This window comes from Nannospalax galili, unplaced genomic scaffold (genome assembly GCF_000622305.1).
Source record: "Nannospalax galili isolate Female #2095 unplaced genomic scaffold, S.galili_v1.0 scaffold377, whole genome shotgun sequence".
In the NCBI taxonomy this organism is placed as follows: Eukaryota; Metazoa; Chordata; class Mammalia; order Rodentia; family Spalacidae; genus Nannospalax; species Nannospalax galili.
This window is the reverse complement of record NW_008341187.1, coordinates 1,823,268-1,850,162: the sequence shown is the minus strand read 5'-3', so window position 1 is coordinate 1,850,162 and position 26,895 is coordinate 1,823,268. Positions and strand designations below refer to the sequence as shown.

At 37.7% G+C, this 26,895-nt stretch overlaps 1 long non-coding RNA gene across 1 annotated transcript in view; it reads right to left on the bottom strand.

Annotated features, from left to right (window-relative positions):
* LOC115070996 overlaps window positions 1–26,359 on the bottom strand; it is a 70,736-nt gene extending 44,377 nt beyond the window's left edge. The window contains exon 1 of the long non-coding RNA XR_003850099.1: window positions 26,257–26,359. This is a non-coding gene — a long non-coding RNA (uncharacterized LOC115070996). The remainder of the gene's footprint in view (window positions 1–26,256) is intronic.
* Between the last annotated feature and the right edge of the window lie 536 nt (window positions 26,360–26,895).

Genomic DNA, 26,895 nt, shown 5'->3' with positions numbered 1-26,895 from the left:
GAGAGAGAGAGAGAGAGAGAGAGAGAGAGAGAGAGAGAGAGAGCTAGAGCTGGATCAGAGGCTGTTTCTTAATTATCCTTGTAACCTTAGCTTCTAACACATCTCCTGCAAGGGGCTCAATAAATAAATGTTGAATTGAGCTCAGTTAGGTTTATTGATTTTTAGTTGTTTGTAGGAAGGTCATCCAGGAAGAAATGTTTAGAAGTCAATTTGTCATTTTAAGGCCCAAGGAAAAGGTAAAAGCTGTAAGTACATTTCGTGTTGTCAGTATATGTACGTTCTTGACTGATTCGCAAGAATTTTATTCTACAAAATCATATACATTATTAACATATACTGACTAATTTATAATTTTATTTCCATGTGTGCCTAATGCATTGCAATAATGAGCAGAGGTTTATTTTCTATCTCTGTTCCTAAGTTTTTAGCAGTGTGTATGACCCACTCATAAGGAAGATCTTTTTACCCAAATATAATTTGGATAGACTCTAAAATGATAACAAACCTAGTTTTTTATTGATTTCAAAAACAGTGTAAAAGAAACTCAAGTGATTTTTAAAAAATAAATACTCAGTATGTATGTGGTGGCACACACCTTTAATACAAGCACTCCTGAGTTAAAGGTAGGCAAATCTCTCTAAGATTGAGGTCAGCCTGGTCTACATAGTGAGTTCCAAACCAACTGGGGCTATGAGGAGACACTGTCAAAATAAAATAAAATAAAGTAAAAAATAAAATAATCAAGTCTAATTTGAATAATTTTAAGTATCAGTTAATTTCAGAGAAAGAATATTCAAAATTATATAGGCGATATTATTAGTAAACTGGATTATTCACTCAAAGATAGTATCTACACAAAGATTTTTTTTAATCAAGTACTTATTTCTTAAATTGCTAAGTTATTCAGCCTAAATTTGGTATGTTCAGATAAAAAAGAAATATGAGGGGCTGGAGAGATGGCTCAGTGGTTAAGGACACTGGTTGTTCTTGCAGAAGACCCAGGTTCAAATCCCAGAACACACGGCAGCTGACAATTATCTGTAACTCCAGTCCCAGGGGCTCCAACCCCTCTTTTGACCTCTGTGGGCATTGCACGACATGGATGCATTTACCTGCATGCAGGCAATACATGGATACACATAAAAATACAAATAATAAAAATATTTTTTAAAAAAAGAAATATGCTTTGCATTTTCAAGGATGCTAGGTAGCTCCTCTCCTGAACTTCTCTAATGTCTTTCCTTCAGGCAGAATGTAAATTGGAGTTTTAAAAATGGAAGAGGCACATAACCTTTTCCCTTTACAGTTTCATGTGACCATCATATCTTCTTTCACAATTTTCCATGTTTGATAATTCAACACTTAAAAAACCTCACAGGATCCTGACCTCATAACTCTGCCATGTTCCCTGCCTAGAGGCACAAGCTGTTGCCCTTGAGGTAGGGAGCGTTAGAGAGTCAAGCACAAAATGCTTATGGCAGAAGAAAAGCAAGCATTCATAAAGGACGTTCTTTTCTGTTTCCTAATTGCTGTTCTCTTCTCCTTTCTCTTTCATTGGAAAAGTAAAGAGTACAAAAAATGTAGAGCAATCGCCCCACTCACTTGTCAACTCAGATGCAAACCCAACACAGAGCTCCAGTTTCTCTCTCCTATTCTCCATCTGACTCTTCCTCACAACCACTGGAATATTTTGAGGCGAATCTCTGCTGTTTTATTTATAAATATTTCAGTATGCATTTCAAAAAGATAACTTTTACAAAACATAATAAAAAACAATAAAAACATCATTATCCTTGCTCCTTCACCAAGAGAACAATATTCTCCAATGCCATCAACTATCCAAGCAGAGTTCAAACCTTGTCTAATGCATGTTTGGATTTCTGCGTTTACCATTGCATTGGTTTGAATACAAGATCTAAACACAATGCATGTACTGTTTTTAATATTTCTTTGTCCCTTTTAATCAAAAATTCTCCTTGTCATTTTTTTTTACTTACAATTCATCTATTAAGGAAACCACACCAGTCAGTCCTGCAGGGCTTGAGATACTGTAAGATTTTGCTGCTGCATTTTAAGCCATTTCTGTAAATTAGTAGTTATATCAAGAAACTCAAATTCAGGCTCAGATTTGGGGTGTAGTGTTTTGTAGAGGCATATGACCTTCAACTGTTTCTACTTCAGTGATATTAGTGATCACCCAGTAGACCCATTATTGCCCGAGGCTTAAAGTCTCACGATATTTGTCAATCCTTCACTGTGCATGGCTCACAGAGGGCTATGGAGGGAAATGTCTTAAACTCTGGTTATCCCTCTGCCTGAAGCATCCCCTTCCTCCTTTTGTTCTTAGTTATTCATTCCTCAGTTCAACGTCACTACCCAAGAAAGCTGTCTCCACGTCTTCCAACCAACCAATTTCTGCTGCCGTACCTGCTCAAGGAGTCCTTTATGATACACCACACTCTTAGTAATATGGTGATTTGAGGAATACTTTATTTGCACACTAGGTTGTAATATCCATAAGAACAGAAAATACCTTGAACTTTTCTCATCTTTGTGTCCTGTTCCCCAAACAACTGTCAGATCTAGACCAGCAGTTGTTAGTAAATTGCTTAGTGAGCCCCAACCTCCATGCCTGCTCAGAATCTAATGATGATGTTCTCATAAGAAAATGAAAGAGACAGAGATATGGAGTATGAGGCATGGTGAAGACAAAGCAGGGACTGGAGTGGAGCAGCTCTAAGCAGGGACTGATTGCAGATGCTGAGCATTACTGGGTACCACAAATTTGAAAAGGCAAAGAAGGATTTCTCCCTAGAGCCCCTGAGAGAGCATGGCCTGGCCTTGGTGTCACATTGATTTTGAACTTCTAGCCTCTAGAGCTGTGACAGAATAAATTTCTGTGGTTTTAAGCTATCAAATTCCTGGCATTTTGTGATAAGAGTCCTAGAAAACTAATAAAATGGATAGTCCATTTTAAAATGCATTAGGCAGCAATTGTTTAAAGAATCCATGTGTCATGGTGCTCCAGATACAAAAGTAGCATCTTTTCCTATATTTAGAGTCCCCTCCACTTAGTGCTCTTTACTTACCCCCCACCCGGAACAGAGAGCTCTCACCCTTCTAGCAGGGGCCACTGGAGAGGATCCAGAAACGCCTGCCCAGGGACCATTGAGGTGGGTATGATGGCTCTTTTTAAAACAGGTGGGAGAGTGGTCGTGAATAATTGAGGACAGAGAAGGCACAATACAAAGCAAATGAAAGTCCAGAACAGACTCATGTGATGGTCTGGTGACTTGGAGGTACTACTACTTTTGTAGTCTGGGAACGAGTGTCATCATAACAAGACCCATGCAACAGATTTTCTAGTCACTTATCTGCTCCAGGTGTGATATTTTATTCTCTCTACAGCTATGTTCACCAAGCTTCTGAGTCAAGACACCTACATTCCTTTCCTTAAATCCTTTGTCCTTTTCTTAGAACTATTTCTTATTCATTGTAACATTATATAAAACCATTCATGCTCCTCATTCTTCATTGAAAATATCTGAAACAGCTTGACTTTAATGTCTAGTAAGCCACTTTAATCAACAGAGGGGTTAGTTTGGGGGTTATATCAATTTCCAGAAACTAAAGCTAAAATAACTGCTTTGAAAGGGCAATAAAATACAGACTAGAGACTATGTAATCTAGATATTAAGCATGACACATATAAAGGTTACTTGGTCTTAAATCAATGTCTTATCAGATAAGTTCCAAACACTAAATTTTATTCTTTATTTCAGAGATTGTAAGTCCTGGGAGTTGTTTTTATTTGTTTGGTTTTTTTTTTTTTATGAACTATCCAAAAGCCCACTTCAAATCGCCCCTATTTCATATTGTAGTTGTGCTGACTGAGAGATTAGTATCACATTATAGAAGCACTATGCAATTTGACATCATAAAACCTGGCTGGGTCCAGAACCCTGGTTCTAAAGAGTATACAATTGGACAGGCCACTTAAGTATGAGTGTTCTGGATAGCTTTAGTGTCAACTTGACACACCTGGGTTGAGAGAGCCTCAATTGGGGAATTACCTCCATAGCCTGTGGCCATGTCTGTGGGGCATCTTCTTGATTGTTGAGTGATGTGGGAGGGTCCAGTCCACTGTGGGTTGTACCACCCCTGGGCAGGTGGGCCTGTGTTGCAGAAGACAGCAAGCTGAGCAAGGGCCAAGAGAGCAAGCCAGTAAGCAGTGATCCTCCATGCCCTGTGCTCCAGCTCCTGCCTCTGGGTTCCTGCCCTGAGTTCCTACCTTGGGCTCCCTGATGAATGATGACCTGGGAGATGTAAGACAAATAAACCCTTTCCTTTCCAAGTTGGTAGTGGTCAGAGTGTTTTGTCGCAGCAATGGAGAAACAAGTTGGGACAATGAGTAAACAGGAAAGGTATGTAATTATCTAAGGTCAGTGCCTGATACACAGTTGGCATTTAGAAAGGATGCATATGATTAGATCTAGAGTGCAAAATGGGTGCCAAGGGTTGTGGAGAGAAAGAACCATATGTGTACTCTGATTCTAACACTGCTGGTTGGACAGTTGAGCCAGGTATTTGGGTTTCCTCACCCTGAGCCTCAGCCTCTGCCTCTAAAGAGGAAGAACTAGTTCCTATTGTCAAGGACACTTGCAAATATTAAAACATATGGCTCATAAAGAGAATTTAGCACATGTCTTGGCACATTTAAATGTGTAATAACTATTATTATTTTTAAATATATTATGTAATGCTTCATAGAGATGTTTTAATAATTCCAAACATTCCAAATACCTGGTATGTTTTCAATATTATGAGGTTGAAAATATTTTTTAAATATTATGAAATAAAAAATAAAATATTTTGTAGGCTCCCTTGCTTTTTCATTAAATTCAGATTAATTCTAACACATCACAGATAAAATTTGAATTTTAAAATTATAATAATGATGTTAGCAATAAAAATATAAATAAAAGAGAATATTCAAATGTTATTACTGCCATTTAATACAGAAGATTGATTTGATACATACCCTCTCTCTAATAGTGTTATCAAGGCATACTTAATGGGATGAGCCAACTGAGTTAAAACACATTCCGAGATTTATTTTTTTATTATTTCTGAGGCATTGGGAAATTATCTTTTCTAAGATTTTCTCCCATTTCCTAATGTCTAATAGTCATTAGATATTTAATCACTTGACTTGAAAGTACATTCGTAGGATGAAAACATGCTCTCACATATGAATATCTAAGTGCAAATGAGGCTATTAAATGCATTTCAGAAGACATCATAGATGCATAAATATTCTAGACTCAGAAATGGTAACTACAGAAATGAAAAAGAAAGTGAACGTATGTTATGAAATTTAACTTTCTTCCAGCTAAATGGACTTCCAACATTGGCAGAGAAGACCAGGGCCTATTATCTTGTAGATAATAACTGCCTTATTTTAAAAACCATATTCATTCTTATGTATGCATGATCATGAGAAAAAGATTTTGTTAAATTATTTTGTAAATTATTACAATGACTGTAAGAGCCAGGGAGGAGTTGCACGACCATATGGAAATAGAGGCCTACAAGCTCCTGGGACCGTGCTCATATGAATCTGCACCAACGGTGTCAGCATACACAAGTCCCATGCAAACTCAAGCAGACCAAAACCCAGCATAGAACTGGAGAAATGGACAGCAGACCCCAATCTTAGCTGAAGAATGTTTGGCAACTGATTACTGCTAGGTGAAGAAGAGCTGATCTTCCTAAAGCGAGGGACTCTAGATAAGCTGACTAGACCTCAGTGGATGGACGTGCACTGAGGAATGTCTGGGGACACTAACCTGACACAATAGGCCTTAACACAAATAAGAAAATGTATGATTTCAGTGGGGAGGCTATGGGAAGGTGCCAGTGGGGAAGGGGGTATAAAGATGATTAAGACTAATTGAGATGTTCTGTATGAAATACACAAAACTTCAATAAAAAACAAATTTTAAAAATTTACAACGACATTAGACTATCTTCTATTCCTTTTAAATTCTGTAAATGATTCAGGTATTTTAATAATTGCACAAAAAAAGAATACAACGCCTCCTTAAAAAACCTTGCCTGATCAAAATGTTTTTACAGCGTCTATTCTGGTGGTATCATTGTCTAAAGATGACACAGTGAAATGACAAACTTTTAAAATCACCTATTTTTAGTTTTTGCTTACATATAGAAATAATATAAAATTTGCATTAGATTGGCAACTCTGACTTTTGGCAGCCAAAGACATAGTCTCCAAAGGTATAATTATGAAATCATCCCAAAACTATTTTGTCATGTAGTGTGGCAGGTAAATAAGCAATGCTTTAATGTGGGAATTATTTTAGCAACTGGTTATGCAAATGTAGACATTTGTTCAAGTGAAGGTTAAGTGTCTGAGAAGGAATGGCTAACATCCCTGAGAACAATGTTCTTTGTTTTCATCAAAGAAGAAATAAGCTTTTTCTTTTGAGTATTCTGTAACAATGTGCTTCTATTTTTAAAGTATTTATAATATTTCAAAGGAAATATATTTTTAAATTCCAATAGACAAAAGTATAGAATAAAATATTAATACACCCCCATTTTTCCCTCAATTTTGTTTGTTATATAGCCATTGTGTGTGCAGCTGAGTGTGTGTAGCTGTGTGTACAAACACTTCACATACATGGAGACACATGCAAAAGGAAAGAAGTGTTCTTCACACTTTATGGACAATATTACTGAATATTGGCACAAAGACTGGGGTGAAACTCAGTGGTAGAGAACATAATTAGGATGCTTGAGGCCGTGGTTTCTGTTCCCAATACTGAAGACAATCCTGATACAAAGATTTTACAACAGCTAAAGAGGGATTTTATTTTGTCTTCAAACTGGGATCATCTCATATGAATTTCACATAGAGTCTAACTGAGTTGGCTACATGCTCATACCATTAGCTATTCAGATGTGAACTGTAGATACTTCCAGCCCAGTATGTCCAGCTTACCATTTCATACTTCTAGTTGCTGAAGCCGAAACATGGTGCCAAGAGGCAAGTTTTAAAATTAATTTGAAGATGAGTTTAAATATTTCCATCAAATTTTAGCTAGATTCCCAAAGCTTGCCTAGTGTGGAAGATTCAATTCTGTCCAATTCAGGGGAAGACAGGCACAGAGCTTCTTCACCCTAGTGACCAGAAGGGCCACCTCCTTTCAGTGGAGGGGACAATCTGACAATAGACATCTGTGCATTTCTGGAACTTTGTTTTCAGACCTAATTGAAACTAGGAAATGCAGGAAAGTATAATAATAAAATAACAGGATCAAAGTATGTGAAAATTAGTCAACATTTTTCCCTCAAAAAATTCATTAAAAAAGAGTAATTCAGCATATGATGTGATTTCTGGGTTTTATGTAGAACGAGACCATATAGCTGAAAATATGCAAACAAGATCACGTTTCACCTATCTGTGACTCAAGGCACAACACATGAGACAATGCTGCCTGACCAACAGCACTGACCTCAAAGCAAGCAAAGGGATCTGCAGTGATAGTTCCAGCAGTCTGAGTGCTCTGCGAATGTCTCGTATGACGCCTACTTTAACTGAAGCACTCAGTAAGTGGAGGCAGCAGGAGTTACCCTTCTAGCCCTAAGTAAAAGGTGTTGGCCACTCACTTCATGAAGACCAGTGTTTCTTTGTCAGTGACCACAAAATCATTGACAGTAGGGAACACTTGAAAATGACATTTATAGGTGGCAAGTAAATTCATGCCTGTGTTCATTAGAAGATTTATAGTGCCTAGCAAAATGTACAGCATAATACTACCTTAATAAATGGTGTCCTGACCATTGCAGAAGAGGAGGTGGGAAGATTGCGTATTTTCAGGTATATGGTCTCTTATACCTTACACTTCAGGGACATGACTTTCTCTGGCATTGGGATGCCTCCTGACTGTCTAAGAAAGTTTATTTGCTCTCCTTACATAAGTGTCTGATTCTAATGGAAGTTTTTTTGATACCAAATAAGCCTACTCACTAATAATTAAGGCACAATAAGCCTATTCTCTCAAAAAATCAATAAATAATGCTTTTAATTCACTTTGATTACTGGATTTGGCAGACAAATAATCATGCTGTGAAACACACACTACAAAAAAAAAATCACTATTCTGATACAAACAAGAAAGAATAAGCCAACAGCCGAGCTACAGGGAGGAAAAACAATGTTCTGAGGAAGTCTTTTTCTGCCAGGACAAGAGAAGCTGTCTCTGGCCGCCTGGTGAGCAGGAGCAGTTCTCTTCCAAATGACCCTCGTAGTGACTGAATGATACTATCTCCACCTGAGCTACAATTCTTTCACCCATCCATTTCTCAAAGCAGTGTGGAAACAACCTCTAACATCTTAGTCCACTGTGCTAGCGGGAGGTATGACATCAGAAGGAAGAGTGTGCAACGATACATTTATCATGAGACCAAGACTACCCCTGTTTGCACTCCATCAGACTCTTGACATCCGAAAACGCCAGTGAAAGGAGCAGCGGCTCTCTCCCCAAATGTGGTAGTTGTTTCTAATTTCATCTAACAAGTTTCATGTAAAGTATCCTGGTTTTCCTTTGTTTGCTGGAATCTGTAAGAAGAGTTTAAAAGGAAAGAGCATCAAAGGCCTAACAGTGAAAGCTAGGAAAAGGCTAGGGTAAAGAGGGAAAGGAGGGTGAGCTCTGGAAACTGGTTGATCCAACCAGCTTGGCCTGCCATCATTGAGGCACCAGAGTCATTCACTTCCCCTCCCTAGCTCAATTTTATCAGTAATAAAAGGCAGTAAGAATATCTACCTAGGGATGCTATGGCATTTAATAAAATATGAAAAAAACTTAACACTCCTGTATAAATACAATGAATAATGGTTTTTAAATATCTCACAAAATAAATCATTTTGGCCTTTAATGTGGAACCCAAGAGTGTTGAAGTCAAACTGGATTAGTCCCTAGAAGGTGGAATGAAATCATCTGGAGGCTAAAAAAAGGTCAGCACAGGTGATTGGGACTGGAGATTGTCTAGCTGGGGTGAAGTTCTCACATGGAATTCAGTCTGGTGAGCCCCCACCTCCTCCTGCTCTCCGGTCTTCACATCCCACTCTGTTATAAAGCAGTATTGTGGTCTTGCCCCTGTTACCCAAACCATTGCAAGGAGAGGAAGCGATTACAGCTAATGCTCTACCTGTGGGTGCTTCGGGAGGTTTACAAAAGCACTCTGCTTGCAGCAAACTTCCTGACTTCTCTGAAGCCATTGCCATGACACTCTCACTCCCCTTTCATGATTGCACTACACCTAGCAAATGCACAGAGCCAGAGCAGACCTGTGCCTATGAGGTGAGGACTTGAGGTTTTTCCCTACAGTGGATGGAAGGTAAACATTGCTTCTTTCATTTTACCAATTGTTACTGTGGTAGCTAATCCCAATCTCAGAGTCTGGTCATAGGATGAGTAATTCACTACTAATATGAAGAAAAGGAAGACAGTTATGTGTAATTCAAATTCAAAAAAAAAAAACCCAAATAAAATAAAAATGGTTGACAATCGAGAAGGACTAAGGCATAGAGCCGAAAGAAAACAAAAGTGGAGGTAAGCAGTCAAGTGCAAAGACTGCACTGAGGCAGAGTCGCAGCCACGAGCCTTCCGATGAAGAAGCACAGTCTGCACTCAGTGTCCGCCCACCTCCCCTCCCCACCATAACCAGGAGGACCAGGTTCAGTGCTGCCAGCAGAGAGGAAAACAAAAGAAGGACTGTTTCTTCCTTACTCTCTGTCTTGGTTTAAATTAAGCTCTAAGAGAAAGTGAACTTCTTGCTGTAGGCTGTGAAGGAGATGGCACAGTTCGACTTCATCTCTTTAAATCAGGCCCAGTGACGCCTCTACCAGAAAGCATCCTGGCAGTGTACCTACAGCTGACAGATTGACAGCCCTGTCTTGATTCACCACCAGCAACCTGGACCTCTCCAGCCTTCCCCTCCCATAATGTATTGGATAAGGCAGAGACATGCTACCCATATCACTCAATGTCATTTTTTTCCAATCAATTCTTATAGAAAATAAACTCTTATCAGGAAAGATGCCTTAAAATCTTTAATGTACTAAGTTTCCTGGTTTCCTTTGTGCATTAATTAACAACACAGACCCTTATCCCTATCTCATCAGAAAGTATAACCTATACCAAATAATTCAGCAAGATACAATCTTGGTTGCGTGTTCAAGTACATTGATTTAAGAGTACAGGGTTTCAGCACAGAAAAGAAAGTGAAACATCGAATTTCATCAAAAGTAAAAAATTTAAGTCATCAAAGGACACTGAAAGGATGAAAAACCATTGCATGGGATTGCATTTGTGATAAATTGTGTATGAGATGTACACTATAAGTGATAAAATTTGACATCCAAAAAGTATAAAGAATTTCTACAGGTTCATAACAGCAGGATAATACAACACTTTAAAAATAAGCAAGAGGCTTGTAGATATTTTACAAAAGAAGATTTACAAATGGTCACTCAGCATGCATAAGTGTGCTCAACAACACTAATCACAGTAGGATGTCATTAGGATGACTATTACCAAAATAAAAGTTGGTGAAGCACTCCCTGACAACATGTTGTGCCGGGGATGAATGCAAAATGGTTCAACCACTTTGGAAAATAGTGCACTAGTTCCTCAAAATTTTAAAATACAATTGTTATATAGTAAAGAATTAAAAACAAGAGTTCTCCCTGTGTTCACGAACCAGCCCTGGCTCTTAAAATCTTTCTGGCTCCTCTTCCGCAGTGGTCCCTGAGCCATGAGTGGTGTTTCCATGTAGGAGTCCCATCCTACACTCTACAGTCTCTTATTCTCCAAAACTTGGCCAGTAGGAACTGGCCTTCTGTGTGCATCGGCACTCCGATGTACAAAGAAGCCTCACTGATGAGAGTTGAGGGATGCATTAGCCCTTTCTCTACCCCTCATTCTGCTATGTTCATGAGCCTTATTTGTAGAGATTCAACTGCAGGTGTGTCGCCTTGTACTGGGCATATCCCAGATATAATTCTCTGTGCCTGACCAGATGTGGAACTATGCAGTAGCCTCCATCTGTTGCAAAAAGAAGCTTCTTTGATGAGTGATGTATGACATGCTTGTCATTCTAAGGGTGTTCTTTTCTGTCTGGCACTGCGTTCCTTGCCAAGCATCTCCCAGGTATGCACATGCATTAATGTTCAGACACTCTGTGCATTTCTCATAGGGTTTCTAAGGTACCACTTTTCCCTCTAGGTTTCCTAGACTCCCAAATTTTCACTCATCTCCACTCTTTTTTCTCCCATCTGTCTTCCCTCCTTCCTCCCTCCCTCCCTAGTCACAGTGCCCCCATAATCCCCACCCTCCCCCAGTACCTCCAGACTCCCACCATCTTTCCTCTCCTGACTTCCCTCCCTCCCCCACACAATGGTCCCTTGCATGTCCCTCCCTCCTTTCCTCCCTGCCAATTACTCCCACTTTTTCCACCTCCTTCAGGTACATCTGCTCCCTACTCTCCCCTTTCAGGTTGTTTCTTTTCCTTTACCTCCATGTGTCCTTTGTCTTTACCTGGCTCCTGGTGTTACATCAGAATTTATATAGTCACATATAAGGGATTTGGTGCTACAATCCACAAAAGAGGGAGACCATACATCACTTGTTTTTCTGAATCTGTGTTACCCCACTTAACACTCTCTAGGAGATCCATCCATTTACCTGAAAAGTTCATAATTTCATCTTTTCTTACTGCTGAGTAGAACTCCATTGAATATATGTACCACATTTTCATTAACCATTCATCAGTTGAGTGACATTTAGGTTTTTTCCATTTCTTAGCTATTTTGAAGAGAACAGCAACAAACATGGATGTACAGGTATCTCTACAGTAGGATGAGTCCTTTGGGTATATGCAAAGGAGTGGTATTACTGGATCATATGGTAGGTCCATTTTTAGTTTTTCGGGGGTTCTCCACTGCTTTCCATAGTGGTTGCACGAGTTTGCATTCCCACCAGCAGTGAATGACTGTTCTCCACATCCATTAATTTTCTTGATCTTTGCCAATCTGATGAGGGTAAGATAGAATCTTAAAGTGGTTTTTATCTGCATTTCTCTAGTTACTAAGGATGTTGAGCACTTTTTAAGGTGCTTCTTAGCCATTTTTTATTTCTTCATTTAAGAACTCTCTGTTTAGGTCTATTACCCTTCTTTTTATTGGGTTATTTTCTTATTTCTTTCTTTTTATGAGTGAGTTATTTGTATAATCCTCTGTTAGATGTGTAGCTGGTGAAGATTTTCTCCCACTCAGTGGGTTTCCTCTTCCCTTCCTTAGTTGTTTCTTTTTCTGTACAGAAACTTTGTAATTTAATGAGGTCCAACTTACTGATTGTTGACCTTAGTGCCTGAGCAGCTGGTGTCTGATTTAGAAAGTCCTTTCTTACGTTTCTATCTTGGAGGGTGCTGCCTATGTTTTCTTCTAGCAGTTTCTGAGTTTCAGGTTTTATATTGAGGTCTTTGATATATTTGGAGTTGACTTTTGTGCAAGGTAAAAGATAAGGGTCAAGTTCCATTTTTCTCCAAGTGGAGATTCAGTTTTGCCAGCACCATTTGTTGACGATGTTATCTTTCCTCCATTGTGTGTTCTTAGCATCTTTGTTGAATATTAGGAGGCTGAAATTATATGAACTCATGTTTGGGTCTTCTATTGTGTTCCATTGATCTACGTGTCTATTTTTGTGCCAGTACCATGCTGGTTTTATGACTATAGCTCTGTAATATAATCTGAGGTCTGGTATGTTGATCCCCCTCCACCCAGAATTGTTCTTTTTGCCCAAGATTGTTTTGGCTATTTGAGGTCTTTTGTGATTCCATATGAACTTTAGGATGATTTTGTCAAGCTCTGTGAAGAACTGGAGGCTTGCTCATGTGAGCCTGTGGCAGCAGTGGCATTGAGTGCAGGACTCTTGTCAGCTCAATTAAACAAGGGCCCAAAGAGGAGATGAGAAATAGGCAGCATGTCAGCACTAGATTGAGAACTATTTGAGACTGGTTGCTGCTGGGTGAGGGAGAGTATGACTTACATATAACCACTTGATGGGTTGACTAGACTCCAGTAGACGCATTTACACTGAAAGACATTGGGATACAAACACCTGAATGAACAGAACTCGTCATGTATGGCAGAGTGCACAGGGCTCAGTGGGGATATAGAGGAAGGCATGGGGGTAGGGAAGAGGTCTGGATTTGAGGAGGAAATATTGTATGAAATTTTAAAAGCTCAATTAAAAAAAAGGATGTCAAAAAACCCAGAGGTTCAGTTAGACCTGTGAACACCCACACTCATGGAAGTATCATTAGCAATAGTTGAAAGACAGATGCAACCCCAAGGGTACGTTTATGCATGGATTAATAAATAAAATTTAGAAAATATATGTGTTAATATATACAGTGAATTTTATATTTTTGAGAAAAAGTCTTGCCCTATACCCAAGCTTTCCTAGAATTCTCAGCAATCTTTCCGTCTCAACATTCCAAGTGCCAGGATTTCAGGTATAAGCAACCATAGATGGGTCTCAGGTAGCAGAACATTATCTAGTCATAAAAAGAAACAAAGTCCTTGTAAATGCTAAAAATGATACAAATTCTGAAACATCATGCTAAGTGAAATAAGTCACACAAAAGCAAATATTACATGATTCCACTTATTTCTGACTTACTTAAGATGCCAAATTCATAAAGGCAGAAAGAATACTGATGGTTTCCAGGGGTAGAGGAAATGGAGCAAAAATGGAGGGATATTGTGTAATGCAGAGTTTCAGTTTAGAAAGATGAAGAGTTGTAGAGATACATAGTGGTAGTGGTTCTACAACAGTGTGAATGTGCTCAGTCCCCCTGAACTATACATTAAGACACAAACTCAGCATAGAATTGGGGAAAGGGGTAACAGACCCCAATCTTAGCAGAGGATATATAGGCAACTGATTACTGGGGGGGGGTGAAACAGTATAGATCTTCTTTAAGGGAGGGACTCTGGATAGGCTAACTAGACTCCAGTGGATAAACTTGCACCGGGAGACATTTGGATACAAATGCTTGACTGTATAAGCATTAACATATTTGACAGTATGCATGAAATCTGGTGGGGGGGCTATAAGCAGGTGTGGATGGAGGAGGGGGTGTAAATTTGATTAAGATCTATTATATGAAATGCATAAAAAGTCAATAAAAATATACACAAAAATATTTAAGATGGATAACTTTAGGAAATGTGTGTTAAAAAAATTAGATTTGGGGGCACTAGAGAGATGGCACAGCAATTAAGAGCACTGGCTGCTCTTGCAGAGGATCTGGCTTCAAGTCCCAGTACCCACATGGTGGCTAACAACCATTCGTAACTCCATTTCCAGAAGAATTTGATGCCCTCTTCTGACTTCCGAGAGCACTGCATGACATGGGTGCACTTACACACATATAGGCAATACATTCATACACATAAAATAATAATGTACTTTAAAAAGAACATTAAAAATATATTTTGGATAAGTGTGAGGTTCGTAAGTCCAAGTGTGAAGGTCAGCACCTTAGCTATCTCAAGCACTAACCATCATGTCTATAAAATGGGTTCTTTAGCCCTCATGTGGCCCCATTTTCTTATTTGCAAAATGGGATAATGACAGTGCCTAAGTATTGAGTTTTGTGAGAGATGGTCAAAGTTTGGAGATCCTTGTACACAATGAGTGTACAAAATGTACATGTGATTATTATTATAATCTTCCCTTCAGATTTTAAACATGCTTTGATGTGATGTCTCGTCCTTTCTTGCATCCCCCTTAAAACATTTTCCATATATCACCAAACACTGACTGATTTATGTATTCATGCACAAAGATAAACATATTGACTCACAATCGGTGATGGTTTTTGCAAAACAGAATATAAATCAATATTGATCTCTTCGGATTCTTGAAACTCGTCCCTGGAACCACAGATACGCATTTATAGAGAGCTGGCTAAGGTATTGTCTTGAACAGAGTAAACTTCACAATGCCATGTTTCAATGCCAAAAGAATCTAAGGATATTTCCCATATTAGGTTATTCTAACCAACATTAGAACCAGCTACACAGTACAAAATCGCATGATTGTTTAGGACACCACCATGGAAAGAGGACAAAGTTAAGTAGATGGTGAAATCTCTCAGCCCCAGAAGCTGATATATGTTAGGTCTGTGCACTGACAAGGACTGAGCTTTGAAGTGCATAGAGACCATCGTGATAGATAAATTCTTCTCTGGAGGCTCAGGACCCTCCGTCAAATTTAAAAGTGATGTATCTGAGGATGCTGTCAGTTTTTGAGTTTTAAGCATGAGTTACAGGACCTTTGGTAATGCTCTCATTTTAACTGAAACTATTTTAAAATAAATTCTCTGCCTAATAAAATATTAACATCTGTTCCCAAGTAGGACAAGTGATTTCTGAAATGTACAGCATTTTCATGAGCTTTTTCTTGAGTTAATGCTGACTTCTGAAAAAAAACCTTCTATCAGAGAGAGAACAAATTCATTTAAGGGATTATTTCCCCAACAGTTTGAGTGACTATTTTCCCCAGATATCTTTTTCAGAACCCATACCCTAAAGCCTTATAATTCCATTAAATCAGTGCACAGCTGGGCAATTCTTTCTTTGCTTACATTATAGTGATCTCCAGGGAATTTATGTAAATCTATGGAAATTCATTTTAAAGGCAGTGCTCAGTAAGGAAGGAGGCATCCTCATTAAGCAAACAATTATATCCACAAACAAGTTAAAAGCAACATGCTGGAAAGCTAAATTAAACTTTCCATCAGGAAAACTAAACCATTCACTTCCTTACTGAGGCTTTATCTAAACACCACAAAAACTGTAAAACAAAAGATTTTAGGGAACTTGAAATGACAGGTTACATGGTCTATGGGAACAGATAGAACCCTTATAACACATGGGCTCTCAGGAAAGACTTGAATAAAAAGAAATGACCTGCCCATGCCTTTCAAAGAGCACTCAAGTCAGCATTAAGAAACTGAAGAGACTAGAGAATCAGTAAAATAAAATTCAGGATATTGTGTCCTGGAAAGAGGCTATATAGTTAACTTGCCAGCATTCCAATCCCAGCTTCTTCACTTACTTGCTGACTAAGTCGACCAGATTCAGACTTGTTTTCCTTACCTGCAAACTGGTTATAATAACAATTCTTCACAGTTTTTCTCGATTTCTCATGAGATAAACCATACAAAGCACTTAGCCCAATGTCTGGCATATGGTTGATATTCAAAATCCCTTCACGAGTCAAAAGAGGAAGTGAGAGAGATTGAGGCTATAGAAATGAAGAGCTAAATGGGAGAGAAAAGAAGGAATCCTCCCCCACACTTTGAAAGGCTTTGTATTCTCCAACAGCTATGATGCCTTTCCATTCTAGGATATCTACTTTTCTTTCGTAAGGCTGAGAAAGTGAGACAAAGGTAACCTATGTGTGTCTCTATAAACAAATAGAAAATATATATTCATATAGAAAGACATGCACATACATGTGTTTTGAACATTTTGTTTAGCTATCCTGCTCATAATACATAAGAGTTAGTGGGCTGGGAAAAGAATATGCCTATACTGGGTAGAATACCTGTCTCAGTCAGTGAATTGGCAGCCTTCATGTTAGATGTCCATCCCCATGGGAAGGAGTATGTGATGGAAATGGGGCCACGACTACTCACTCCAGAGTCTGATGTGGCAGATGTTTCACTCTAGTATCCCAGAAAGCAGAGCTGGAGGTAAATAACAAGTGCTACTCTTTTTACTAAGGGAACCAAGACAAGCAGGAAGTGGCTACAGTTTAGACAGTATGTTGCTGAATTCACAATCCTGGGCAAAAGCAGGCTTGTGTCATATCAAAAGCCATATCAGCTACATCTCAGGACCACAGAAGTTGAGAGGAAAGAAATATTGATGTACTTTTCTCATAAGTTAGTCACTGGTCAAAGTTTGATTTCCTGGGACATAACTCCCCTAAAATTCCAGACTGTACATTTGTGGATACTAAGCAAGATGACTCACACCTTAATGTCAGCAAAGAAGTCCAGGGTTGAGAAGTGAGGGGGACATGGTATATACCCTTACAGTGAGATAGTGTCAAGTTTTGCCTGAGTGAAATCATCTGAGACCAGGCCCAGGCTTTTGCAGGAACACCTATTGAATGACGTCACAGAAAGATGGAAGAGTGAATGTGGACAGGTACACAAAGGTTTTCAACGAAGACACACAGCAATGATGAAAAGAGCTCACTCAGGTTATGAAGCTCAGTAATGTCAGCTTACTCTTGATGACATGAAGATAATATAAAATGAAATATTACTATATATTGCAGCATTAAGTCTGCAAGACTAGATCCTTGGAGACCCAACATCAGTCATCATATTTCATTGACAGGTTGACCTCATCTCTCATCCTCCACTCCTTAACTGCTGCACATACTTGAGTCTCTGGGGGAATAGACTTCCTTTCTGGATCCTACTTGTCATAATAATTTAGTCCTTTTGCCATAATCTGGTTTATAGAAACCTGAGCTTCAGGGACCGGGGTGTGGCTCCATGGTTGACCACTTGCTTTGTACGTGCAAGGCCCTGGGTTCTACCTCCAGCACTGAAAATAAAAAGAGCTGCTACCCACTGTCCATATTCCAGTGGTTGTTTGCGTTACTCAGTTTCACTTGCTTGAGCTGTTTTCACTGTATTATTCTCTGAGAAAAGGGATAACTTGTTCTTCTGAAGTAAATATGATGTTATATTCCTCTCAGTCCCCCAATTCTGCAATAGTACATGTACTAAATATTTTATGCTATTTTTCTACAAATCTGTGTCTTTCAAGTCTTCTTTTCTCATACACAATCATGGAATTCCAATTTGATTCCTTTTTGAATTCTGTGTGATCCCATAAGTTTAACAACTTATTAATACTATGAAGATGACTAAAGAGAAATTTTAATGGTAAAATATTGTGTTGGAAAGCATGGAAGATTTCTCTTAAAAGACTGAAAAGTTTGGGGGCTGGAGAGACGGCTCGGTGATCAAGAGCATTGATTGCTCTTGCATAGAACCCGGGTTCAAATCCCAGCACCCACATGGCAGCTAACAACCATCTGTAACTCCAGTTACAGGGAATCCAACGCCTTTGTCTGATCTCCGCGGGCATTGCATGACACAGGTGCACTCACATACATGCAGGCAAAACACTCATACATATAAAATAATAAATAAAATGCTAAAAATATATTTTTAAAAGACTGAAAAGTTTGACAAATGTTTCTGTTTCTTTTGTGTGTACATACTTGTACGTGTACATGTTTATGTGTGTGTATGTGTGTGCAGGTCTTCACGCATATGTGTATGCATGCATATGGAGACAGACCAGAGGTCTGTATCAGGTACCTTCTTTGATTGCTCTCAATCTTACTTTATTGATCGAGGGCCTTTTACTGAACCTGGAGTTCATTCAACAACTCTGATAACCTGGCTGGCCAAGGAGGTCCAGGATCCTCTATCTCCACCTCCTTAGCACTGAGATCATGAGGCATAACCCCAAACCAGCTTCTAGTACAGGCTCCCAGGACTCAAACTCAGGTTCTCATGATTGTACAGCAAGCACTTTATGGACTAAGATATCTCCCCAGCCCTGAATTTCAATAAATATCTTGTACATCTCTGCCTCAAAGTTAGGTGAACAGACTAATCCTCCAACATTTTGATGAAGGCTTTGATTGTGAATAAAATAGACCCAGTTAAATAATAACCTTGGAATCCTAGTGAACCAAGCTCAGTTTTTTTTTTTCTTTTAACCCCAAGGATTCCTATAGATTGTGAGACATTGTAAAAACTGGTTCAAGTAAATCCATGACAAATAAAATTAGCAGAAAACTAAAAGCATGTCCAAACCCCCAATAGCCCAAAAATATAAAATTATCAAAAAATAAATAAAAGCAAAATATTTAAAGAAATAAGAAAAACAAAAGTGAGCAGCAAGGTGAAATTTTCTTAAAATATTGAGCAAATATTTTAAAAATACATTTTTAGGATGAAGAATATAATAATGAAAATAACGAATGAAGAATATAATAATGAAAATAAATGTAAAATATTCTAGGTGGATTTGCTTGCACATTAGATAAAGCCTAAAAGAGAATAAGGAAGTTCAAATACTTCACTGGAGAAATTCCTCAATGAATCAAAGGAAAGGATTTATAACAGGGGAAAGATAGAGTTTGCCAAAAAAGATAATGGCACCATGATTCTGCTTATAATTGAATAAGGAACAAGGTATCAACATTGCTAATATTTTGAAAGGCAAATGGAAGCAATAATTTGTCTTAAAACTACATGTTGATACTTGTATTAGAAAAATAAATGATGCCAGGTTTGGTGGCATATGCCTGTAATCTCAGCACTCAAGAGGTAGACAAATAAAGGAGAAGTCCAATCTCAGCTATTTAGTCAATTTGATGTGAGTTGGGGCTACACAAAACTTTGTCTTAGAAACAAGAAGGAGGACATGGAGGAAGAGGAAGAGGAAGAGGAGGAGGAGGAGGAGGAAAGAAGAAGGATGGCAAAAAGTAGTGGAATGTGATTTAGACTTCCAGATTAAGAAGCTGGAGTGTGGGGACTCAATATAAAGAAAGAAAGCAAAAGAAATTAATAAGGAAAGGAGAAAACTACTGAAATAAAGAATTAAACCATAATATAGGCTCAATCAATGTGATGGAATAAATATAACTTTAATTCTTTCATCCTCATCCTTGTGAGGACAGGGATCTCTTCTTTTAGAAATTTTTGTTCTGTGGCTGCTTTGACCAAGATTATGGAAGAAGTGAAGGACTGATAACTATGTGTCTAGACTTTAAGAGGAGTGATAACTTCCACCTTTTCCTTTGGAACATTGTTGGAGCCTTGGTTACAGCATAAGAAGTGTGACCACTCCTCTGCAGAGGTAATATGTGGAGAGAACTTGTGTTACATGGAATGAGGTAGACCCAGCCCCACAACTGTTCTTACCAAAGCCCCAGGCATAGGAATGAAATGACCCTGGACTCTCCTGATCAAATTGAACCAGCTGCACACTATCAGATAGAACAAGTCAATGCCATAGGGATCAGAAGAATAATCAAGGCATTCTCCTTGAGTCCCTAACACACAAAATCCTAAGATGTAATAAAATGGCGGTTATTTTAAGCCACCAAATTTTCACAGCTCTTTGTTAGATAGCAAAAGATAAAGGGAGAAATAAACTAAGACAAAAGTTGGTTGTTTGAAAAAAACTGACATCTGTGTCCCATCTCTAGTGACAATTCTTTTTATTTATTTATTTTATTTGAATGAGTGTTATGCCTGCATGTATGTGCATCCACGTCATTCAATGCCCACAGAGGCCAGAGAGGGCATTGGATCCTTTGTAACTAGAGTTATGGACCATTGTTAGCCACCATGTAGGTGCTGGGATTCAAACCCGGGTCCTCTGAAAGAGCAGCCATTGCTCTTAACCACTGAGCCATCTCTCCAGTCCCAACGATGATTTTTTTGAATATACAAATAAAATAATACAATACTATCAATGACTAGAGATATAGTTTCATAGTAGAATCCTTGCCTAGCATGTGTCAGCCCTGGGCCTAATCAACAGCACTGAAAAATTAAGCAAAAAAAAAAGAGTAAATTAGGCATTTAAAACATAAAATTAGATGCTTGAAAAATACATTTTTAGAAAAATTATAGTTTTATAAACAACACTGGTTAGGAAAAAAACATAAATCTTGAATAAACTGAACCTGTAAGGATTTGAATCCTTAATTTAAATACTCTTCCACTCCTCTAAGAACAAAAGATCAGCACAGCATTAGACCCAACTCTGCCATCATGCCCTGGGGACTCACACCTTTTTCAAAAATAAGGTATTGTAATAAAAGTACACACTGTTTTATAGGAAATATACCATGAACTAAGCTAGAAACAACAGATGAAATTTCTTTTCCATGAGGGGAAAAGAGGGAAGGCTTCAAACCCATTTCTTAAGAAAAAAAAAGAGGGAAGGCTTCAAACCCATTTCTTAAGGAAAGCATGACAATAATGTCAGAAATTAGGAACAGGATGAAAAAGGAAAATCTCTCTGGAGAACAGCTAGAAAATCCTAACACAATGTCATTAAGTTTAATCCAGCAATCTAGAAAATAATGCTTTCATGACCATGTTGAATTTATGTAGTTATGCAAGTGGATTGTCATTAGAATTTCTATCAATGGAGGTTATTCCATTAACCTTTTAGGAATTCTTTTTAAGCCATAAAGTTGCAGCTATTATTACCTGTACACTGTTTGCATAAAACTGGGCTTGTCAATACCCTGACGTGAAAGGGGAAGGGACTTACAGGGCCCTCTCTGGGGAAGTTAAAAGTTTATAGGAGAGAGAGAGGGAGGGAGAGAGAGGGGGAGAGAGGGAGGGAGGGAGAGAAATTCCATGTTCTTAACCACTGAACTCTGCCACCTGAGAGAGAGAGAGAGAGAGAGAGAGAGAGAGAGAGAGGAGAGAGATTTTCTTCAGTAGTATGGCCAGTGGTAGCCAGTGGTAAGGTGCCCATGTTAAAACAGAGAATCACAACTGGCCAATATCAAACTTCTGTCTCCAAAGGATCAGGGATCATTGCAGAAGAGGGGGCAGAAAGATTGCATGAGCCACAGGAAGTGGGTGGCCATAACAGTTTTCCAGACATTCGGGAAGTCAGTCATATGAACTCACAGCAAGGGTGACAATATGCACAAGACCCATGTAAGCAAAAACCAGACAAAATCCAACACAGACATGGGGGACTGGGTAAGAAAGACCAACCCTACTGGAGAAACTATTAGCAACTGACGGCTGCTGCTGGGAGGGGGAGAGTCTGTCTCATTTAAGGGTGAGACTCCATAAGTTGACCAGGCTCCAGTGGATGGACCCACACCGGAAGGCAACTGGGGACACAAACTTCACATATACTTCCAGGTACAGGGAATTGGGTGGAGAGCACTAACAGGGGAACATATAGAGAGGGGATCTAAATATGATCAAAATATATTATACGAATTCACAAAAATTCAACTTAAAAACCTTAAGAAAAACTCAATGGTTCACATAAAAAAAGACATAAATCAGAAAGGCGATTACTTGGGGAGGGGATTAGAGGAAGCAGGGGACAAGAGAGGGAAGCAGGGGTTGCAAATGATTTAAATATATTATGTACATGCATGATGTAATCATTATATTAATAATTAATCATGATATAACATATGCCAATTAAAACATTAAAAAACATGAAATCATCTTTCTAGATATGTGAAAAGCATTTGATAAAATATCTCCTGAGAAGACAGATGCTATATAATCAATGGAAAATTTGTTAAACAGCAGTTAAGACAAATTGAACTCATCAACAGTAAGTAGATAAGCAATAAAAATAATTTTAATACACTGGATAAAAATATTAAATTAAAACAATGCAATACAATACTTCCTTTATCTATACTTCCTGTAAAACAACATACATTTTCTAATTTCTTTTATGAAGTTATCATGGTAAAGACTTTAAGCAACAATCAGTAAGTGAAACAGCATGCTACTGGCATGAGATCATGGAACATAATTCTAAAACTCACATACCCCTGTGGAATACTACATTTGATCTTAGCCAAATGACTGAGACAGGATCAAACGGGTTATAAAAAAGAGGAAGGAGTGTAAAACAATTGGGAAATTTTTTAAATGAAGCTTAACTGTATTTCAACTTGTTAGACCAATGCATTCTCCAATACAAAATTTAATGAAAATGTCAGGAAAAAATAGGCAAGTATTTATGTAATCTTACATGCATTGTTTATGTGCTTGTGTGCATGTGTGCATATGCATGGGCATGTGTCTGTGCACATCCACATTGAGTGTCTTTCTCAATCATTTTCCACCTTACTTTTTGAGACAGGGTCGTTCACTCAACCTGGAGCTTGCCAGTTCAACTAGGTTGGCTGGCAATCAGGCTCCATAAACCTTCCTATCACTATCTCTTCAGTGCTGGGGTGAGAGGCATGCACTCGTTTTTTATGGGGTTGAAATCAGGTTCTCATATTTGCACAGTAAGCAATTTACTGACTGAGCCATCATCCCAGCATGTTGGGTGATCTTTGGATGGTACTAACCCAAAGCAGAAAGCATAAGAAGATTAACAGATTGTATACATAAAAATATGAAGCAGTATAAAATAAACAAGGATAACTATGCTTAAAAAACAAATGGGTGAGTAGAATTAGAATTAACATGAAATGCACCAATTATGATCTTACTATAAAAGTTACCCTTATCAATCCATAAGAAATGAACCAATACCAAATTGGCAACAAACTTAAGGCCATGGATAGCCAATTAAAGAAATCAACTTGAATTTAATTCACATGTGAAAAGTTGTTCACTGTCAGAGGACAGTTTGCTATAGATAAAATTTATTTTAGTGCCCAGTAACAGTATTATAAATAAATGACTTTCACTCCTTTGACATTATCAATTCATATATTCCTAGGAATCAAATTAAACACATGTATTAAAATTACAACTTATACCCTTTGGCCTAGCAATTCCACTTTCCAGGGTTTTACAATCAGAAAGCAATTGAATACATGACAATTATACCTCATATACTTGAAAAAATTATTTCAATTAAAAGCCAGACATGGTGGTTCGTGCATTTAATCCCAACACACAGGAGGCATGGACAGGTGGATCTCTATGACTTCCAGATCAGCTTGGTGTACATAATAAATTCCAGGCCAGCCAGTGCTACATAGTGAGACCCTGTCTCAAAAACACTTATAGGAGTTCAAGGTTGCCTATATAAGAATGTTAAAAATGTCTGTGTGTATAGACTATCAACATGTATATGTAGATTGCAATATATATGCATGATGTTAGGAACAAACTAAGAATTTTCTATATAAAATAACAAAAATGATCAAATAATTCAGATATATTTATCACAATATAATTTTGCTATTTAAATTTAGTTAAATATCTAACTATAAACACAGAAATACAGTGCATAATGTTGGTATTCAAGAATAAGCTGCAAATCAATGTACAGAATATTACTATTTTGTAAAAATAATGTTTTAACCTTACATCTAAGCATATTTTTTTAGGTGTGTGGGTGTGTGTGTATTTGGTATGAGTATGCACACACACGTATAAGCGCCTATGGAAGCCAGAAGAGGGCATCAGATCCCTTGAGGCTGGAGTTACAGGTGGTTGTGAGCTGCCTGACATGGGTCCTGGGAACTGAACTCGGGTCCTCTGCAAGAGCAGTAAGCTCTCTTAACTGCTAAAGCATCTCTTCAGCCCCCAAACTCTAAAAATTATGAGAAAGGATACCCAGAAGATGGTGCAGATATTTGTTCAATCATGGAACAACCCTAAATGTAGTTTATAGTCACAAACTGCCAAAAGCAAAGATCTTGAGAGATGGATAGTGCAGAATGGCAGAGATTGGACAGAGCAGTGATTCTGTGTAGAAGTCATTGAACTGGACCAAGACAAACTGATGTGATAGATGAAGCACTTTGTGGGCTTAAATTCTTCCACCAGTTAACTAAGGGAAAGTTACCTGAATCATTCAGATGAGTTGGTAATACACCAAAGTTCCTTCTATAGCCATATATTCCTTGGTGTTCATGATTTCAGGCTGGTTTAATCTTTGGTATTGCAAACAGTTATATTTAGGAAATAGGATTTATTACAAGAACAAAGTAGAATTGAGAAAGTAACCAGTATTGCTCTCTAAGCTTGAGATTTAAAAACATACTGACACCCTTGCTCTTCCACAAAAATTTACTATTTATATTTAGGACCTTTTCCATTAAAGTCTGTTGAATTACATTCACATAAATACAAGAGAATTTTCTTATGTCTGCATAAAAGATGTCAGTATCTAATTAGATATGATGCTTACATTGAAAGAGCTAATTTGCATTCTTATATAATATAAAATACATTAAATTTTGTCTTTAAGAGAAGTTTTTCAAGGTTTTAAAGCTCATATAAGTAATCGTGCTATGTTACAACGTGCAGCTCAGTTATAGGTTAGTGCTTATTCAAAACCATGCCCCAAAACTTGTAAATCACTCTACAATTTTCAATAGTTACTTAAAATTTTCTAAGTCTTGAGAAATTATGTATTCATAAGGGTCATTCAGTATGGAATTGAAATAATGAAGTTTTATGGAATGGTAAAATTTTGCTGATGCTTTGGAAGAAAAAGTATATGGATAGCGTACAAAGGGTCATAACTCTATCAAAATGTTCAACCTTGTCACCTTAGATAAAACAAAAACTTAAAAAGCTCTCTAATACTTCCACCTTAGTTTCTGATGAAGAAGCTGATTATTTTCAAAATCTTTGCAAATTATAAGATGTTCATATCTCAATTCTGAAACTTAGTGTATAATAAAAAGTACTAGACTCTGGACATAAAAGATATAGACACCAATGAAAAGTGAGTTCTTCCTTTAAAACAGGATACAATTAGAACTTTAAATTCTTATCTTAAATTATCAGGACCATTCCCTTATTTTCTAATGATGATCAACATTTACATGGTAAAATTGAGAAACATTTATTATCTAATGGATACAGTGTAAGCGTAGGAAGTACTCTATGAATTGATACAGATTCATCTTTTACTTCACAATGAATACATCAAAACATCTTTAAATAAACATGGCTATAGAAGATAGAATGACATATTTATGAGTTTTCTGCATTTTTACTGAAATTACGATCGAATCACTAATCTTTTCTTTTTTGTATTACTATTTCAAAAATAAACAAAGCCTAACCTTGAAGGTTTTCACTTTAGCGTCTCTTTTTCTTTATAAACTACTGCTTTACCTAGTACAAGGCATTAGTAATTCCTCTTTCACAATTATTTTAAGGTGGTTGAGTTTTATTGAGCTTACTAACAAATGCAAAACATTTGGTATTCTGGGTTTTTCTCTGCATGTCCATCCCAGATACAGGATATTTCTTGCTTCAAATCTCGGTGCACATATGTAAACACAATTACTCAAAACAAGGCAACAAGTGAGAGGCAGGGTTAAAATAAGAACTCAGGCATCGACTCACAGTCCAGGATTCAACCCCCTCTAACTTGCTGCTTTTCTTTGTCCTCTTTGCTGTGAATCAAGACACTTGTTCTTTAGCAGGGCGTTTCTGCTGCAAATCCAGTTTCTACTGCATTATGCAATGAAGTCAGAAGCCTGAGCTTGTGACATCAATACAGGTTACTATGGTTACTCTTTCCATAAGTAATACAGGTTCAGTGTAGGCTCAAAAAAGGGGACTTCAGCAGAGGAGCAAAGTAGCTAACACTTTCAGCTTAAATTTTAACAATAATTGGTGGGAAAACGTTTTCCAATTCTTATAATCTGTAATTTTACATCAATGTTTTACGTAGTTATTGAAAATCATGTCTCAAATATATCTATTATTTTAAATGAAACTTCCACAATAGCAATAGCAATGCTACTGACTGTCTGGTGTAACACATCTAACATGATCCATGCAAAAATATCTCACTGCAATATAGCAAAAAATTCCACACACTTTGTCCTTACAGAGGTCAGGTAATCTTATGCATTGTCTGTTAACACAGGAATTATGAAAAGGCTTAAGTGTTGCATGTGTGAGAGCAGTTTTAGAAGTCTATTTTTAACAAAGCAATAAGGGAGTAAAGACTGCCTTTTCATTGCATCAGTCCATCCT